Here is a 12,953-nt window from a genome sequence, read left to right on the forward strand (position 1 = left end):
AAAAGGCACCAATTCCTGTTGGTTTATATGAATTATTAACAACTCTTAAACCACAGACCCATCTTTGAACTTGAAGCCAATCTGTTTCAATTATCCCAAGTTCATTGTGTCTTCAAGCATGCCAATCTCCCATAATGCATCTTTCCTCAGCTACTTTTAGCATGGCTTCCTAATAAAAATGCTTGACAGGATCTTATCTTGAGTCTGATTAGTTGCACCTGAAATTGATTCAAATGCATCATGTGATCTTTCAAACTCTTTTTTGGAAACATCAAAGTCAAATTCTGTTATATGATATTCAATCAGTTAATATACACATGACTGCATTCATTAAAGTATATCAATTTTTCCTTGCACCACTGGAGCTATAAACTATTATTGATGTCAGTTGAATATATGACAGCCACTGTTCTGGATTCTAAAACACAGAAGCTTATTTTCCTTGTTATGCAGAAAACGTATTTTATAGGAGACCACATTTGTGTACATGTTCACAAATTTGAAAGAACCTGCATTGGTTTCACTTTCTTTAGGAAGTAATAGTCCTTGGATGTTGTTCAGTGATGGTTTGCTCAGTTGATTTTGTCCCGTGATCTCTTTAGAGATTTATTAACCTGAGGATTTTTCAGTTGCTGTCTTATCATTGGATGAAATGGTGGTGTCTGCCCAGGCAAACCTTGAGTCCAAATGGTTGGTAATGTTTGCAGAAGGTGAAGGATAGGTGCCCTTGTTTAAATTAGAAATGATGATTAGTGAGCTTTTCAGGTTCACGATGAAGAAAAGAGTCAAGTTTACTTCCTACACCAGCATCCTCTGAGGGGACAGTGGGCCATATACAACTCTGTCCTGTTTGACAGCGATGGTACCATCAAGTGGGTCTGCCAAGGTATGCAGCTGGGGAAATCCCAGGACTTTGGAGACTGCAGTTGGCCCTCTGCATTTGCGGTTCCAAATTTGTGGATTCAAGGAATCTCAAATTGAAAAATACTACCCCCAAAAACAATGAAAAGTAACAATACAACAATAAAAACAATGAAAATTTAAAATAATGCAGCATAAACAATATTTACATAGAATTAGTATGTAAAGATGATTTAAAGTATAGGGGAAGAGGTGCATAGGTTATCTGCAGATGATTTAAAGTATAGGGGAAGATGTACATAGGTTATATGCAAATATTGCACCATTTTATATGAGGGACTTGAACATCCTTGGATTTTGGTATCCACAGGGTTCCTGAAACCAATGTCCCGTGGATGCCAAGGGACTATTTAATATGGGAAAACTGCAAGACCAGATGTAAACTCCTTTCTTATGTTTGTATTCATCTGCATATCTTTTGGTTCCTTAAATAGTGAAGTGGTGAATTTTATCATCAATAGAGGATGATTTAGCAAAGCCTAATTTGTGGAAGTCTTGTAGGATCCCTTTCTAGGCAGGTAACAGAGGTTTGAAGCAGATGGCTTTTAAGTGAGGGTGTGCCCCAGACAATGACAAGGAGTTGCTGGAAACATCATAGGACAACATTTTCACATACTTCCTGGAACCAGTGCTATACAATAAATCTAAGACTTTTGACATTACTAGTCATCTGCGGGTAAACAGCCGCTTGGAATTAGAAAGGATTTGGGTATTGATTTTTCTATTCTTAGTCTCTTACGAAGCATAGTGGTCACCACTTGTCCTTGGCCTGAGAGTAGGTGCATATAAAAGATAATGGAATGTTACCACCCTTATTTGGAATGAGCACTGCTCTTGTTTTGAGTACTGGGGCAAAAGGCTGGGACTAAGCAGTCGCTGCCAGAGGGTAGTGGAGGGTGCTGCAGTGTACTGCAGGATGCTGGAGGTTGCTTCAGGGTGGCAGAGGGTGCTGGAGGCTGCTGGAAAGTGCTAGAGGGTGCTGGAGTGCACTGCAGGGTGCTGCTGGAGTGTGCTGCAGGGTGCTTCAGGGTGCTGGAGGGTACTGCGGGGTACTGCAGGGTGCACTACATGACTCTGAGTGCACCTCATCCATCTCTTCCTATACCCTCCCTGCGTATGCATTAGCAGCTAATTTCTTTGGCCTATGTAATTTTTTGGGAAATAGGAATAGGAAACACTAAATCAATGTTTATTTCAAGATCTGTCTGATTGGCATATATGTTTTATTTGCTGGGATTTTTCATGTCATGTCATTTACTGGGTATCCATGCTGGCTGTCAGTTTTTTTCTACTTTTCCTCACTTTAGTGTTCAGGGTCAGTACCTAAATTCTTATCCTGACTTTATCTTTTCCTGTTTCCCTTTTTGAAATCTTGAGGGTTTTTTTTTTGTTTTCGCCTGTTTTAATTGTTATTTTAGACTTGGGGATACATGTGAAAGTTTGTTACATAGATGAACATGTGTTGTTGGGGGTTGTTGTACATATTGTTACATCACCCAGATATTAAGCTCAGTACCCAATACTTATCTTTTCTGCTCCTCTCTCTCCTCCTCCCCTCCTCCTCAGGTACACCTCAGTGTCTCTTGTTTCCTTCTTTGCATTCATAAGTTCTTATCATTTAGCTCCCACTTCTAAGTGAGAGCATGCAGTATTTGGTTGTCTGTTCCTGCATTAGTTTGCTAAGGATGATAACCTCCAGAAATCTTTTGTATATGAATTGGACAAGAAGTTTTATTTAACATGTGAGTGTACAATGAAAAAGTACTAGTTTATAAATGATTTTTAGATAAACCTTGTAGAGTGTGGGGAAACACTGAGAACCATATACATATATATATATATATATTTCCTCTCTGGTAGTTGTAACTTCATGGGGAGATACTATTTTGGGGGGTTAAAATCTCCCAATTAAAATACTATTAGCTCTACATATGCTAACATTTTGTGGGCATCATATCTCAGTATCCAATATGAAATCTAAAAATAGTATTGATGTGCACAAAAATGAAACTGCCTGGGAAACATCTGCAGCTGAGGCTTTCCATTTGCTTGAACAACAATAAAAATAAATATATAGAAGAATGTTTCTATTTACCAGTATGTAGATATCCACCTGTAGGGTGACCAGAAAATATTCACAATTGTTTTTCTGGTAGAGGGAAAACATTCATAGCAAGCTCACCGAGGGAGAAACTGGCAGGTAGTGCAAAAAAAAAAAAAATCATAGAAGTGAATGGACATTCTAAACACTGAGAAGCAATTTTCAGGAAAAACACAGGTACTGTAAATCAAAGTGACAAAGAAAAAAATTGCATAATTTCTGCATTACTTTTAAAATACAAAATGTTTCTGAATTAACCACAGAAATGATCCTACACAGAGCAAGAATTCAAGAGCAGGAAGATTTAATAAAAAATGTGTCCATAAAGATGGACCGGCTGCTGAGACAGATATTGATCTAGACTGGCTTATGAGAGTCTCTATTGAGCCATTTCTTCTCTAAGCAATAGAGTTTTAAGGAGCAGGCATTGGAAAGCCTCGCAGGAGTCATCTGAGGTAGCTCCATGACTTCAAGAGGCTGATGACTCAGTTATTCAAAATAGAGTGCAGCCATCCTCCAATTATAGACGTCCATGGATGGAAGCATCCCAGGCTCGCTTCCTTGATGATCTCATCACATTAGTAGCCAAGAAGTTCTTCCTGTATCTCTAGTCCATGGGTCCATAGTGAGTCTAGGGGCTGTGTGCAAATCATGAGTGATGTGGGTCTGTCCCCATGAGCAGGTGTTCAATGAGTCCTGTAGATGTTAAAATTGTAGTTGGAAGGTGAAGTTGGTAACACTTGATTTTCTTTTTCAATTCCAATGAAGCCAGGAGATCCAAGACATTTGCTGTAAACAGATTATTTAAAAAGATGACTAGTGCTTGTAGTCAGAGCTCCTCTGCTAGTCAGGGTACAGATCCATGGTTCTTGCAGTATTCCCTGGGGAGACAGCCCCATGTGGCAGAGAGAAGTACATGCTAATTGAGATATAATTATTCAAATGAAACCTGCTGCCTCTCAAAGTTACTTTCCATGGTCTCTCCTTTTTAATGCTTGACATTTGGCCCAGGCAGAATGAGAATTCATTTCTGAAACCAGAGCCTCAAAACCCCATTACAGGATGAGTCATACACCGTCAGCCAGGACAGATCCCTCTGGAAACGGGGACTTTGTAGAATTTGGGGGTTGGATGGGGAGAGCTTGCCTGGTGGGTGGGAGAGACAATGGATATCACCTTAGTGATGAAAAACCCAATTAAGGCAGCCTGAAGTATAACAGTTCCCATGGCGAGAGGGCTCAGTGTGGTACAGGAGGCAAACTCAGTATAACGATGAGGCAGAAGTTCTCATCCAGGCTGGAAACTGCACCACTTTTTCAAAGAGAACTCTGTCAAGAGAACATCTAGAGATGACAGAAGTACTCACTGAGACACAGTCTCTCCCATGCAGTCACTGATTTTCCTTGTGCCAGAACTTTTTCAGCTCCTCCTCAAAAACTCAACAAAAGGCTGCAGTTCATTGAATTGTGATTCTTCATTTTTTCTCAGGTTTGCCATTGACTTTCATCAGGTTAATATAATTTTATTAACGTCTTTTCTTCTCTAAATGTTTCTTGCCAATTAGAAACCATGGGTTATATTTACCCTTGTTTTCCTCAAACAGAATAGGTATTGCACTCCGAAGAACATAAACCAATATGGAAAAATGAACATGAATTATTAGATTCTGAGATGCAGATTTTTGGTGGGTCCTAAGATACTTGTCTGAATCAAGTAGGATCTTAGTGGATGAGATATCCAAACTTTTGATCTGGAAAAACAATTTCATCCAAAATCTGGCATAAAGTCCCTTCCTTTTCTCCAGGATGCAGTGGTTCAGATCTTGAGGCAGATACTAGAACTCCTGACATCATCTCAGAATTCTTTCATTTTGCAAATGCTTCAGGTACAGAAGTCCAAATGCTTATTGAAGCATTTACAAAATGCTTTGGGTGCTGAAGTCCAAATGCTTCAATAAGACCATGCAGCTGAAAAGATTTGAGTATGTGAGATGTCAGTTCCTGTGCTCTAGATCAGCGGTCCCTAACCTTTTTGGAACCAGGAACCAGTTACGTGGAAGACAACTTTTCCACAGACTTGGGGGATTCTGGATTCGATGCATTCCCATCTATCTGTTTTGCTTCTGTTGTCTGTACTTTTAGAGTCCTATCCAAAAAATCATTGCCCAGGCCCATGTAAAGAACTTTGTTGATTATACTTCAATAAAGATGGGAATAAAATAAAACTCAATACAGTAAATAAAATAAAATAAACTAAGAAGAAGAATAAACAAATAAAAAATGCAGGCTGGACCCACCAGGGTTGACCAAGTCCATTAGCAGTAGGGAGAATAATTGCATCCCATCTCTACACAGCATTCAAACTATCCTTTTCTCTTCATTTAATAGCCTCAATCCTCCCCTTCTCTGTCTGTGTAAGCATAGCATATGTGCCTTCCAATCTAAACAGCCATTTCCTCAGTTAAAACCACACTTAACTAATATAACACATATTCTCTACTTTACAAAGAGTACTAATTTAAAAGGATAGTGCAACGTTATGCTAAAATATTGACTAAGAGTTCCATTTATGTAATGGATACAGCATATTGAAACACTAAAATGTATATTGGAACAAGGATGCTATAAAGTAAAAGCATGCAAAGGTGTAGATTTTAAATGCACAGCCATCTAACTCTGAGATATTTAAATGAAAGGGGAGGAGGCATTTGGAGAGAACAAGGTAAAATGCACTGCATTTAAATATCTGGCCCACGTTTGGGATGGTTGCTGGTATCATTGGCATGTTCTAGTCTTTCTCTGTTTTCCTCGTGATTTTATTTTTTCTGGACTTACTTCAGCAATGAAAAGACTTTATATTCCAGCATAAAGACATCTTTCCACCACAGGGTGTCATATATTGAAACATGAAAATAAACAGTGAAACATTCTTCAATTCGGTACAATTATTTTATTACACACACTTATTTCAGCATTGTAATTTTAGCCATTCACAAGCACATTATGATATGGGACTGAGCCCCTCTCCTTGTCCGTCCTCTATTCCCAACCTTAGGACTTGGTAGAAAGGATCAGAGTCCACATTTATGTATTCAGATGGAAAGAAATGGTTCATTCTGTCGCATGTGCTGGTTGCCTTACTAGGTTTCATGCATTCTTCCATGTTTCTCTGTGGGGTTACATACACCAAGTAGAACTATGTAAAAAATAGAGGTGACCTCAGTGGTTGCATGCAGGCTTTCGGAGGTGAATAAGCTGATCCTGCACCTCTAGCTGCTTGGCGCGGGGGTGGTACCAAACATCTCTATGATTTGGCAATGTTTCCATCCAAATAATGTGAAGTTGATGATTTTAATAAATCTGAAAAGATAAATATGAACTTAAAAGTGTTAAAACACGTAGAAATTTTACCTTCAAGAGGCATTTTATTTATTCTCGTCGTAGCCAGCCAAATGGTTGGTAGCCAGCCAGATGGTTGCAGATGCATATCCCACAGTGTTAAATAAAGGAAGAGGTAGAGTATTTCTTATACCCCAGCTCAGGGGCCAAACCAGACTGAAACTCAGAGCCAAAGTTAATATTCCGTGTCTACTTGATGGTTATCCCTGTTCCACTGTTGGGTTGTATTTGTTCATGGCTTGGATGTGTGTATGCATGTGTGTGTGTGTGTGTGTGTGTGTGTATTTATGTGGGTGTCTATGTATGTGTGTATATATGGTGTGTATGTGTGTGTATGTCTTGGATGTGTGCATATGGTAACGTATATGTATTTGTGTGTGTGGTTTTGTGTATGTGCATTTATGTATTATGTATGGCATGTGCTTGTGTGCTTGGATGATTGTCTTATGTGTATTATATATTTATGTGTGTATGCACATGCATTTGTATGTTTGTATGTGCATATACGTTTGTGTGTTTAAGTGTTGCATGTGTGCATATCAAGGGGAGGGATTTATATGGGTCCAAGTTCCCTGGGACGCCAATGCTGTGGAACAGGAAGACCTACTCAGACATAAGAAAAGTGCAAAATGACCCAGGATTCTGTTTTGCTCCCTGAAGGTTTCTGTAGATGTGTCAGCTGGGAGACTGGTGGGCGCACTTGCCAAGCCCCCACAGACTCTCAGCCATCTCTGCGTCTCCCAAAACTGCCAGCATCACCTTTGACAGTTTAGCAAATGTTATTCTATGCTCTCAGGATGAAAAGAGAAGTCTTGGCAACCCACGGTTTGAATACCTGGATGTGTCTCAGTAGTTCCCCTAAGCCAAGCCTGCTCTTTCTCCAGGCCCCACAGGCAGCCCATGAGTAAATGGAGTAGTGCGTCTCTGTGCAGCTAAGCCTGTGGAGCAGCGTGCTTGCATGCTTCAAAGAGTCGATAGAATAGGAGGCAAAATGCTCTCCCATACTTACGAGCCCTTTCTTCCCTATCGACATTACTTCCCACAACTAGAAAAAAACACCGTTTTCACTAATAGCTTCATCCTGTTCTTTTTCTATGGGAAAACAGGAGAGCCAAGCTGCTGGCCACCAAGAGTTTTTCCCAGATCTCAGCATGTATGTATAGCTTTTAGTATAATTGGATTCAAAAAAAGAAGGAACAGAGACATTTTGAAATAAGATTCAGAAAAGAAAAACACTTTGTGTTTGGGAGTTTATTTGCAAAATGCAAACACTGCATTGAAAATATTTTGATATTGAAGTTCTTAACAGTTACTGAAAATTTCTTTATGTATTTAGATAATTTATATGGGTTATGGTGGGAGATGTTTGTTCTTTAGAAAAAATAAAATACATAGAAAAGTGTAGAAAATAGATTAATGTAAACCCCTCCCCTTGCTGGAAACCAGCGGGACACTACTACTTTCTTGATGGGAATTAACAACCCGGGAGATTTTCAAACCCATCAGGGACATTTTCCTCTCACTCTAAGAAGGCTAGGATGTTATCCATAGAAAAAACAAGCCAATATTTGTGTTTTAGGAGAGCTTGAAAATATCTCTGGCTCTAACTGTTGCTTTGGGTTATTTATTTCGATGAAATATTTTAATTTTATTTTAGGTTGAGGATCATCTCTTTAGACACTGCAGAGGCTAAGAGTAGAGGCAGCCCTTTTAGTCACCGGGATTAAAGTGCTCTATGATGAGATGAGCAATTTGAAATGTAGGGTCTGTGAGAGACTGCCTCCTCTACTCATTTAAGAGTATTTTACTTTTTTAGGATGGCTTAAATCACCATTGACCTGACACTGTTCCCTCTATTTCTTCAGCCTAAAGTCATGTAAAAAAAACAGGGAGACACTCTTAACATTTATCTTTTATTGCAAATTTAGAATTAAATACCTCCTTACTTTTATGATGAAATCTGACCCAACAAATTAAATAGCAAAAATGTGCAAGTGTAGACACTGCCTGTATAAGGCACTTAATTCCTACCTCTCTCACTTCCTTACAGGGGAGGGCTCTTCCCCCTTTCAGATCCATTTTAGAAGTTTCTTTATATCCCGGGTTCCTTGGGTACTCCTATGCAGTGCAGGCATTTCCCATGTGGGTAAACATTTTGGGTGGGAGTGGGGCAAGCACAGCTGGCTTCTGTGAGCACACACCACCCATCACTCAGCACTCTCGTTTCATCCCTCTGTTGTTGAAGACGCCACCAGCACAGCTGTGCAATGGCATGGGGTTTACCACCTCACAGCTGCATTAAGCATCAGATTGTGCAAAACTCCATGAGCCAATGCTGCACAGAAAGATGTGGGGTTGCCAGATGGAAGGATGGAGGTGCTCCCTCTTAACACAGGTTTGGAAGGATGGACATGCTCCCTCCTAGCACAGGTTTAGAAGGGTGGAGGTGCTCCCTCCTATCATAGGTTTGGAAGGATGGAGGTGCTCCCTCAGCACAGGTTTGGAAGGATGGAGGTGCTCCCTCTTAGCACAGGTTTGGAAGGATGGAGGTGCTCCCTCCTATCATAGGTTTGGAAGGATGGAGGTGTTCCCTCTTAGCACAGGCTTGGAAGGATGGAGGTATCCCTCTTAGCACAGGTTTGGAAGGATGGAGGTGCTCCCTCCTATCGTAGATTTGGAAGGATGGAAATGTTCCCTCTTAGCACAGGCTGGAAGGATGGAGGTGTCCCTCTTAGCACAGGTTTGGAGGGATGAAAGTGCTCCCTCTTAGCATAGGTTTGGGATTACTGTGGGGTCTGTGTTGGTTGCTCCTGTGCCCACACCCTTTTAATAGTTAGCTTTCATGCAGAGCCTTATTTTCAACTTGATCACTGTAAACTACACTTCAATTCAAAAAAACAAATTGAAGGACCAGCATTCCTGATGATGATGTTCTAGGCATGCCTCACATATCTTTGAAGATTTAGGCAAACTCCTAGACATGGGAAAGGCAAGCACTGGAAGTGCAAAATTAAATAACAAAAAAGATCAAAACCAGGAACAAAGAAATGGTTATTAAACCCTATGAAAGATACACACTTTCACTTTCCCTAATTATCTGGGCTCTTGGGGGGAAATGGCTTTTATGCTGTATCAGTGGGAAATTAATGTTGACAGCATTGCTTATCTATAATATGTGTCTAAATATCAGGCTGTCCTCTCGCAAATTAGTTTGCACACCAGTCATTAGTCCTCAGCTACAGTCTATTGTCTCAGAGCAATGAATTAGTTCTGGGCTTCTAGAATAGGTTTGAGAGAGAATTGGAGTGAGGTTCCCAGGAGACTGTCTGATAAGGCGTCTGCATGAACGCAGCAATGCACGGAAGGAGAATGAGGCAGAGATTTCTATGGGTTAGCAAATGAGGAGCTAGTGACCTGCTGGACAAGTGATGTGTTCACGTAGGTCATGGAAACAGCAAGAGATGAGCTTAACCCAACAGGGATCTTCTGACAAGACCAAAGAAGCAGCGTGAACATGTGCTGGATTGGAGAGCATATGTTCTTTTACTAAATTAACAGCTCAAGTACAACCTTCCCTCATCCCTTACCTGCCCTCCATGTCTTTCACACCAGAGGCTCCCAGGCAGAGGCCGGCCAAGCTAGAGAAGGAGAGAAAGTCTGCAGTTAAATCAAGAACATAGTTTGGATCCGTATCTGGGACAGTGAGACTGTGTTCATTAACCAAGCTGGCCATGGGTGGGTGTGAAGAGGTAGGCAAGCTGCACAGGTTGAGAGACTGATCCCACAAAACATTTCTGACACCAACTGCCAGCATAGAGGTTTCTGTAAACTACCCTGTGTTTTAACACTTTACTGGGATGATGCTCAGATCTCAGAAAAGTGCTATCCTTATGAGTACAGTTTTGTTTAGTGAAATGATGCAAATTTAGAACCAAGCAAAGTATGAGACCCATAGGGAGGGGTCCAAGGTGAAGCTCCAGAGTCCTCTCCTCGTGAAGGCCCTGACAGCGTTGCCTTCTTCAGGCTATGATGTGTGATAGTACACACAGAGTGGTGCCTGCCAGGAAGCTCACGTGTGCTGCAATGTGCAGAGTTTGTACTGGGACTGAACTGCGTGGATATGATTTATTGAACCATGGATCGCATGGTTAAACTCAGTTTTCGGCCCCGCTTCCTTACCTGGAGGATGATGTCACCTGGCTCAGAAACTCAAACCTCAGGGTATAGTTTTGGTCTTTCTGGCCTGGCCATCCCCTGCTGAGTCATCTCATCAGCATAAGGCATCAGGTGTGTAAAATAAAGGTCCTCCAATCACTCAAGACATTTCAAGACTTTAGTGGTTATTTCCCAGGAGCTAGAGTAAAAGACAGAACTTTTGATAGAGTTGTTTGCCACACAATGGCCTATTATTTAAACATAAGCAGAAAAGCCAATTTATATAGAAGGGTGAAGATCCCCCTACTGAGTAAATTTGAGAGGGGCATCAGGAAAGAGAAGAAAGTTTGTGTTATGATCCTGTGTGACACATAAGGCATTCTTATCAGTCACCTCAAAGATGGGAGGAAATTGGAGCAGATATTGTACAATTGACAACGTCACAGCTGTAAAATAATTCTCCATGTTTTCTTCTCTTACCCACTGTGTTCCCGGGGAGGTCAAAGTGTGATGCTGGGTTTGGCCTCTGTCTTCCTGGTCTGACCTCACAATTGATCAGGGGTAGATGTTGACTTAAACTTGCAGGTGCTACTTATCTTGGGAAATAACTTCCCACAGTCCTATTATTTTACCTTTTCAAGAAACTTGGAGGCAGCTAGGTCAGAATATTAGTGTTTCATTTTGCAGAGAAGAACCCCGGCCATTAGAACTGGCCCATAAACCCTCAATGAACTGAGGGAAGAACTATGATTAGGATCCAAGCCTTTCTCCTATTCCATGGTTCGTTCCAATAATCCCACATGGAAGTCCACCACTGCCCTTGGGTCATGAGAATGAGGCTGCTGCTACAGCTATAAAATGTAGTGCCAGAGACCATTCAGTCCCTTTTCTTGTGTCATCCACAAAGTGCTGTGGCTGGAGTAAGTATTAGAGTGATTCCATATGTGTAAAGTAGAGGAAACCCTAAAGTCAGCCCCTTGAGCTAAGAAATGTTCATTGTAGCATCAGAAGTTTATGCCAGCACCATGCATTTTACCCCACAAAAATGGATGAGAAAGGAGCTGCTGAGCTGGGGAGGGGAGAAGGGAAATGAGCTATGTCATCAGGCCCTGAGACCTCAGATCAAACAACATTCCAGCACATAAATATTCATCCAAGCAGCATGTCCAGTTGCAGTCCATTTAGCATGACGTTAACAGTGAGCTGTAAGACAAAAGCCCAGGAGCTCATTATCATGAGCCAGGCTTGGGAACATTTGGAGCAAGTTCTGAAATAATTAATGTTTCATTTGAATAATGTGATGAACACGCACATTTGTTTTATTGTGGGGCTCTTTTGGAGATCCCTGCAACCCTCCCTCTTGCAGAATGCCTGGTGGCAAGGGACCTGCCCATCAACATTTGGAGGAAGAATCAGGAGTGTTATTTTTAACTCCTCATTATTAGAGGAAACACAAACATCTGGAAGACTAGAAGGAGTGATTATTAGCCGTTCAGCTGAGAAATAGCCTGGTGTCTACAATGCATCATTTTCCAATTATTTAGATATTTTTCAATGCCTTAAATACTGGAGGCATATAAAATCCAGCTCATTTAATCTCCCTAAATTATACTTTCTCCATCTGCCATGGTCTTACAGTTTGATAAAACCTCTACTTTTTACAAGCCCAATAAAATCATGGAAAATATGGAGGAAGCTCAGTTTCAGCTTGATTTGGTTTTTGTTTTTCTTTTGGGGAGAAGAATTGATATAACTGAACTGGAAAATAATTTTCATATGCTCAGTTTGCTAATATAGTTTGGAGATTATTTTAAGGCCACTTACCAAAAAAAAAGGTAATTTTATGTTTTTCTTATGAGATATTCCAAAATACTGTGGCATTAGAAAGTTGTGCTTTTCACTGGAAACAGAAAGAAATAAGCCAGATTTCCCCACCTCCATAAATCAATTCCAGATCCCAGTGGTTTTGACTGCATTTATCAATCTTTCTTTATTGAAACTGTCTGTCTCACGTGGCTAGCCCAGAGCTCTAAAATGCTGAATAGAAGGAAGGGAGAGGTCTGTGCACTTTGCTGAGTTTGTGCCATGGAAGAAATCAATACTCACACATGCATGGAAAAGCGTCAATATTTGCAGTGGCAAAGAACTAGTAGTTATGCTAAGGTCAATTTTATGCCAAAACAATAAGAAATATTCTATATTTTATTAATTTTTTTAAAAAATTGTAGGGCCCCTGGGAATCCTACATGGGAACCCAGAATATATTCTGTCTATGTATTTCAGGTTCTGGAACTTCAGCTTTAGAAAATCAGTTTCATTGGAAACCCTCTTCCAATGTGACCTTGTGCTATTGCCAACTAAAAAATACTCAAGTAGAG

General features: G+C 40.6%; 1 long non-coding RNA gene across 1 annotated transcript; it reads right to left on the reverse strand.

Moving 5' to 3' along the window:
* Window positions 1–5,951: 5,951 nt before the first annotated feature.
* On the reverse strand, window positions 5,952–11,121 carry LOC129009376 (uncharacterized). The gene is made up of 4 exons (XR_008492758.1): window positions 11,056–11,121; window positions 10,600–10,774; window positions 10,008–10,058; window positions 5,952–6,381 (listed from the first exon to the last, which is right to left on the reverse strand). It is a non-coding gene; the product is annotated as an uncharacterized LOC129009376 (long non-coding RNA).
* Between the last annotated feature and the right edge of the window lie 1,832 nt (window positions 11,122–12,953).

The sequence above is a fragment of the Pongo pygmaeus genome, chromosome 10, assembly GCF_028885625.2.
Source record: "Pongo pygmaeus isolate AG05252 chromosome 10, NHGRI_mPonPyg2-v2.0_pri, whole genome shotgun sequence".
NCBI lineage: Eukaryota > Metazoa > Chordata > Mammalia > Primates > Hominidae > Pongo > Pongo pygmaeus.